The following is a 7,319-nucleotide window of genomic DNA, read 5'->3' on the forward strand; positions in this document are numbered from 1 at the left end:
TTTACTTCCACTCTTTGTTCAGGATCTGGGTTCGATTTAATCAAACAAACCACAAAGTCTGGGGGAGGTTTCCAAATGTAAGAAAGCACAGACTTTGCTGATTCATCTGTCAGTCGTCTGGACAGTATGGTTATTTCCTGTTTCTGAAGACCACAGTCTGGGCAATAAGGTCCTGTGTCATCACACACAGTTTCAATGGACTTTTCTCTGTTGCTGTTCTTTAATTGAAGTGGAACAATCCTGTTATCACAGATGGCCTTGTTAATCTGAAGGGTCTTGCAAGAGAGGACCCTGCCGGGGCTCAGGAACTCCTTGTTAAAAGGTAGGAATGTTTGTTCGCTGTTTTTACTATCCAAACACAGCCAAGCCGTAAATTAATAAACAGAGAAAACGAAAAAAATAAAGATGCATAAAACCCTGAGGACAAACATCACAAACACGGTAGTTGAATGTGAGCACAGTGACAGGATTCCTCACTTCAGAGTTTTTTGTAAAGTGGCGGTGTTATCACCTTTTGTTCTCTCACAACCCACTGTGGCATCAACTCTTTATTTTTTAGCTCATCTCTTCCTGTTTCTTTCCCCTCAGGAACATGCAGCAACAAGCTCCCTTTCAAAGCTGGTTTACTCACAACAGCAAGTTAGCCAGATGCACAGAGGCGTCCCTGAATGATACCTATTATTTTATGTTGGAGCTAAAGCATTGCTACCCTTTGCTAAACCATATCCATAAAGTAACAGCAGCCTGCACAACATCCATATAGGCTTTTTAACAGACAAACGAACAGAGTATGGAAACTTCAATTCAGGAAATTCTGGCGAACGCCGTTTCAAACCGACAAAGAAAGTGGACTTGTGTCGGTGAGGGAACCAATCAGCTGTTACTCTGTGTTTACGGTGGTTCACTCTAGGTCTTTGTATCAGACATCCTCATGCACATCCGTCTCATTGGTCGATCAGTCATTCATTGGTCCAAGCAGGTGTGTATGAAGCCGGCAACTCCATTCGGTTCAGCAGCAGGGAGGGTTCGTGGAGGCCAGACAGTCGTATCATTTCAACTGCTGTGACTCTTCTCTTCTTGTTTTTTTTTTTTTAAACCATGCAAATCATGCTTAACTGCTACTCTTAGCATTCAGTTTCAGTTCATTTCAGCCGTGACGAGAGGACTGACACTTGGCACGCCGATGTTATTCTCATCAGAGGAACCAACCTAACTAAACCTAACCGAACCAAACAAAGCAAAAACAAAGCGAACTGAAACAAAGCAAAGCAAACCACACCACACCGAACTGAACCAAAACAAAACAGAACAAAGAAATGCAAAGTGAACTGAACCAAAGCAAACCACACCGAACCCAACCAAACTAAGCCAAACCTAACCAAATCAAACCACACCAAACACTATAAAAACGTAAGGTTCTTTAGCGGTTCTATTTAGAAACTTTGGGTTCTTCGGGAGTTTATTTCTATGAAAGGGTTTGTTTAAGAACGGCGAGGTCCGTCATGAACACAAGGGGTCATTTAGAACCTCTTTTCATCATGATCGCAGTTGATTTAAGATACATTTAAGGTTCTTTAAGGATCCCCGTTTGCAAGGAACCTTGGTAAAAGGTTCTAATAAGAGCCTGTAAGGGTTCCTCCACAGGTTCCTAATAGAACCTTTACTTCTTATAGTGAACCAAACTAAACTGATCCAAAGCAAACCAAAACTAACCACACCAAACCAAACCGAACTGAACCAAAGCAAAGAAAACCAAACCACATCAAAACAAAGCAAACTGAACCAAAACTAACCACACCAAACCAAAGCAAAAACAGAATTGGATTTAATCTCAACACCTACGAAGCTCTGAATAAGGCTGGTGGGTATTTTTTATACGTAAAAAATAAAAACCGTAACGTGTTACTACATTTCATCAGTGTCAATGAGGCGTGTGATTGAGCCAGCAGTGGAAGTATTTTAGTTCTTCTTTATTGACAGTTGCTGCTGCTGTTACTGAGACTTCACAGTTAAATAAATGGCAAGGGATCTCTCTGTGTCGAACCACAAAACAGACAGGAGACTGAGAGAGAGCTCACCGCAAGCACCGGTTATGTAACATCTCTAAAAAAAAAACAGAAAACAAATAAACAGAGCCAGCTATGTTCACCGCGCAGGTTTCAGCGCTCGGCAAGCCATTCAGTCAAGCCTGTTTTCCTCGTATGACTGTGAAATAGTGTCTTTTTTTCTTATTATCACCGTTCAATTTACACTAGCTATTGTCATCCCAATTCCATTACACGCGAGTCAAATAGATCCCCACACCCCACCAAACACAACACGTGTGTCATAAATACTGATGAGCAAACAAATAAAATGTTTTTAAAGAACGACCCAACAATTAAATCCTGCATCTCTCGGACTCTGAGGTTTCCAGGAAGAAGAGAAAACACAGAAACTCCTCAGTTCCTGACGCTTTACAACACAAACACGTCCAGCGCAGATAATAAGCAATCTATATCATCTCTGATATATAAATACTGTATGTGAGCTCAGCGGGAGATGCGACTGAGCGTCAGGACCTCGAAGCTCTGTTGTCCGCTGGCTGTGATTTTTTGATGGATAAAAGACATTTATTGAGTGACTGAGTGCTTGACTTGTCCTGGAAGAGAACTGCCTTTGAGGTTTATCACTATATTAGCAATGACTTTATAGGCTGTTGTTTATCATTAATTAATATTCAATAGCCTGCTACTATAGATTTAACCGTATTGTAAACGTCCAGCCATTAGTTCAGCTGCTCTCCACAACTAACCGAGCTCAATGCGTGACCTTCCGCTGGGAGTGGGCTCTTTGCTTCAGCGTTTGGGAAATAGCCCATAATAAGTGCAATTGTAAAGATGTTTTACAGGCCAAACCAACCTCTGTACATTCCTTTAGGGAGTAATTCTCCTTTCTATTCATACCCCAAAGCAAGCTCAGTTTCCAACACTCAAATTCATTTTTGTTTCTCTTCTCCTTCACGCATGCTGTTTTACTCATCCAGGGATGCAGGGATAAGGACAGTGAGCTGCTGTGCACTGCGAGGCGAACGGCCCCTTCACGGTCCTGCGGAGACTTGTTATGGGTTAAACTCAAACCAGCAAACGCTCACACCGAACAGCTATGGGAGTTTTTACTGATTAATCAGCATTGTCGTGGGGAACGAGGGGCACGGCCTCAGAGGATAGGAATTCTTCAGAGAACCACATTTTCTGGGTTTTCATGTTGGTGGCAGACGAATGCAAAATGTTTTTTAATCATTACTCATTTATACTTGGATTTCCAATCAGGATGCCATGACACTAACACAGAGGGAACTATACTTAACTCTCAGTCCATCTTTTTATTTTATCCTAGTTAACTGAACAACATCAAACTATCATTTCTGGCAGCGCTTCTCCAATATGGTGCCAGATCTGTACCAGAGGATGGAACCTCATTGAGTTCTATGCACCATGAAGTCAGAACCAGATGACAGGAGGACAACCAGAGATGATGTGCGGTTCTTGTTCCTGCACTGCGGTTGGCTGTTGGCAACTAAAGCGAACAGTCTGTCCATATCCTCAGGGTTAACATCATTGTCAGACACATCTCTGTGTTTTCTCTACTCACAGCTCAGCCCACACTAAGCCTCTTCCTGAAGGCAGAATAACCATTTTTATCTAATTAGCTGGAGTGGGATGAATGGTACTTTCAGAGCAGTGAAAGAAGGAGAGATCGGGTTTGGGCACCCCTGTGAGGGTTCTGTCACTTTCAATGGCAAAAACTTTGGCAAAAACCAAACAAGCCCTCAAAGAGACCACTGTACACACTGTGACCCACTTCCCATCGCGAGCCACCAGAGAAAGCATGATTATACGACCGGTCTTCTGCCAGCAAACAGCAGGTATGAACATGTCTGCCATTCAAATAATCATCATCATAATAAAAATAATATAATACTTACTAAAGATGTTTTTTCTTCCAAGTTTCACAAATCCTTTTTTCACACAGACGTCTTTTCATTGATACAGCTGTTAAAACAGGTGCTGCCCTGGAGTGGTTTCCCAATCCTAAATAAGCAAGAGAAAAATAAAAGGCATTGCAGATTATAAATAAAACTGTATACATACATAACAAAACAGACAGACAGACCAAACAGATAAATAGACAGACAGATAGACGAATTATATTTTTAATCAATCAATAAACAAACTGCGAAGTGATGCAGAAATGCCATTCTCTGGCACGATGGATACACAGCCATTTGTGACTCACAAAGGACGAGCTTCCAGCTGAGACTTGCCGTTTGGCAGAAGTTGAAAAAGCCACCCGTGGAGTCGCAGTCCCACCGCAGGATCGGTGTAGGAGCTGTAAAACAGCCCATCAGCTGAGCTTCAAACGCTTCCAGCCGCGTGGCTTGGGATGCAGGCTATAATTTCCCAACATTAAATCCTAGGCTTACAGTACGCACGCCATGCACGGCTACTTAATGTCCCTGTTCGACTGACCACGTATCGGCCCCCACGCAGCGTCTCTCTCCTGGGGGCCCCTTACCTTTTCTCAGTTGGGCCAAGTGCCAGACCAAGTCAAAACTCTGACCTACCTGCGAATGGTAAATGTCAAACCTGTACCCTATTGCATTTTAATTTCTAAGTAGAAGAAAATGGATTCTGACCACAATTTAAACCGCAATGGGGTGCAGGGTTGTGCGTTGCCATTCACAGGCAGGTCAAAGTGTTGATTTGGTCGGCTTGATAGCACTAGTTCTCAATCCTGGTCCTGGGACCCCCTGCCCTGGCGGTGTGTGTTCCAACCAGCTCCCAATTAGTTAATTGGACCCCCAATTGAACTAAATTGCTTCATTTTACTTTTTAAATTGTGTAGTTTATAAAAAGTTGGAGCTTTCAATTTCCATCTACAGTTTCATATTTAACATGAACTCTATACAACTGCTTAAAACCATTTAAGATATCAGATTAGGCCGGTATTAGTTAAATTATGGTTCATTTCAGTACCCTGTTAGTAGTGAAGTAATTGAGAGCTCAGCTGGAAGGAAACACAGCCGGACAGGACTGAGAGCCACTGGTCTACAGCCCCAGCTTGTGTTGAGTCTGACCTGACCACACAGACATAGCGGTATAACAATGCACTGTGGTGGAGTAGGGGGTGATAAAGACACGGTTTATATTCTACATTTTGGTGCGTTTCATTTGACCAGCTCCAGGTATCCGTTGGGCAACTATATACCCTGTCACTACTGTTTTATTCTTTACTAAAATAAAGTTTGTAAGAAGATGGGTAATCACCATACCAACACTAACCATCTTCTGTTATTGTTGTAGTTGTTATTTCAGTTGTATTATTATTAATTGTAGTACACGTCTGTAGCTGCAGGTTATAAAGAGCCAGTCCTGTCATTTCAAACTGACACAAGTTGCCGGGATCTGATGAGAGTTAGTTACACTGTTTCCTCCAGCCGGCTCTCAGACACAGGGGCTGTGGGACCCGGGCGGGGGTCGGCTCATTCAAACCCCCCTTACAATAAACCCCTTAAAGAATTGACCCACATGAATAAAATCTAGAAAACGGTACTATATATTCCATTAAATCAGGGTTGTGGGCTAATTAAAGTAAGAGCTGCACAGTAGCGATGTGTCTCTTCTCTTATAGCCCCATATACCGACTTCCTACAAAACCCTGCCTGTATAGGATACCAGACACCCTGCGATCACAAACTTGCTTTAGGAAGCGGCACTCAAAGTTCAGGCAGACCTACACAGCACAAATAACCCGTTTAACCCCCCGGTCCGATACACACCTCTACAGCGATGCCGGGGTCCCGGGAACAGGATCAGTGTCTTGCCGACCCCCTTATTGAGCAGATCTCTTCTGGCGTGAAGCGGCTCGTCCCCATTTCCACCCGCTAGGTCGGTCAGACCAGGACAGCCAGGAGAAGTTGTGTTGCTGTTGTGTTGCTGTTGTGTTGCTGTTGTGTTGCTGTTGTGTTGCTGTTTTTGTTGCTGTTGTGTTGCTGTTTTGTTGCTGTTTTTGTTGCTGTTTTTGTTGCTGTTTTGTTGCTGTTTTTGTTGCTGTTTTGTTGCTGTTTTGTTGCTGTTTTTGTTGCTGTTTTTGTTGCTGTTTTTGTTGCTGTTTTGTTGCTGTTTTTGTTGCTGTTTTGTTGCCAGTCCGTCGCTGCAGAACTTCAGTGTCTGTCGTACGGGAGTCCGGCGGACAGTGCGGCTCAGTGTCGTCTGTCTCCTACACAGTGGATATCGCCTGCCTCCCTCTCTCTCTCTCTCTCTCTCTCTCTCTCTCTCTCTCTCTCTGTGTGATTTTCCAAGCTGCAGTCGGAAAGAGAGAAGAGCAAGGCGGGGGGTGTTTCGGGTTGAGGTTAAGAGCACAGAAAACTCGGCGAGAAAGCGGACCCTTCAATCCCCGCAGTGACTCCCAGGACCTCCTCTTTCACAAGACACGCACTCCAGCCCCCACAGGAAAGGGTTAACGCGCCCAGGACGGCTGGGCACTGCGCGCAAAACACGGGCGCAATACAGTGACTGTGCGCATAATTTAATTTAAGTCTCTACAAATAATCAATTCGTGTCATCCACCTAAACCTCTGGCATGCAAAATTGATGAAACCTCCATATTTTAGAAGAAATACCCATTTTGAAAGAGTACTTTTAGTGCTATTTATAGTAGTGTTTTAAAAGTGTCTATTACAACCCTGCCTGGTTTATACTTGAGTTATTAGATGCCACAAATGATCAGAAATGATCCTGCAAAGTCGCACGCATTCATGAATCAGTCCACTTTAGTTCAGAGCCTGCATTGAATCCCCACCCGGCATCTCAGCCGCTCGGTGGGGGATGCTGCTTGATGCTTGATCAGCTGTAAGGAAATTAATAATTAAACTGTGGCTGTCTGCAAATCATTCTTCTAGAATAAGAGTTTCAGCTGTGTATGTGTGTGAACATTATCAACATTAAATCCACATTAATTAAATAGGAACTCATCATAATTCATGCGTGAAATGCATTTTGCATCAGTTATCATTTTTGACTTCCCTAATAATAAGACAAAGAAGAAAATCAGGTTTAACACAATAAACCATTATATTGGGTCTCGATATTGCACACTAAATATATTGATATTGTTTCTTGAATTGTATGTGTTGTTTTTCTGTTTATATTATTATTATTGATATTTATCAAAATGGTCAAGTAAATAAAGAAAAATAAAATACAGTATACCTTTGCTTAATCCATAGAAAGACTGAATGGTCCAGCAAGATAAAAGATTCACTGGTTTCTGCCTCT

The 7,319-nt window shown here is 42.7% G+C and overlaps 1 protein-coding gene across 3 annotated transcripts in view; it reads right to left on the reverse strand.

Annotated features, from left to right (window-relative positions):
- LOC136715864 (carbohydrate sulfotransferase 15) overlaps positions 1–6,529 on the reverse strand; it is a 46,008-nt gene extending 39,479 nt beyond the window's left edge. For all 3 annotated transcript variants that reach the window (XM_066693252.1, XM_066693253.1, XM_066693254.1), the window contains exons 1-2: positions 5,822–6,529; positions 3,968–4,073 (exon numbers count right to left, since the gene is read on the reverse strand). The gene's annotated coding sequence lies outside the window, so the exon portion shown is untranslated. The remainder of the gene's footprint in view (positions 1–3,967; positions 4,074–5,821) is intronic.
- Between the last annotated feature and the right edge of the window lie 790 nt (positions 6,530–7,319).

This window comes from Amia ocellicauda, chromosome 20 (genome assembly GCF_036373705.1).
Source record: "Amia ocellicauda isolate fAmiCal2 chromosome 20, fAmiCal2.hap1, whole genome shotgun sequence".
Classification (NCBI taxonomy): domain Eukaryota; kingdom Metazoa; phylum Chordata; class Actinopteri; order Amiiformes; family Amiidae; genus Amia; species Amia ocellicauda.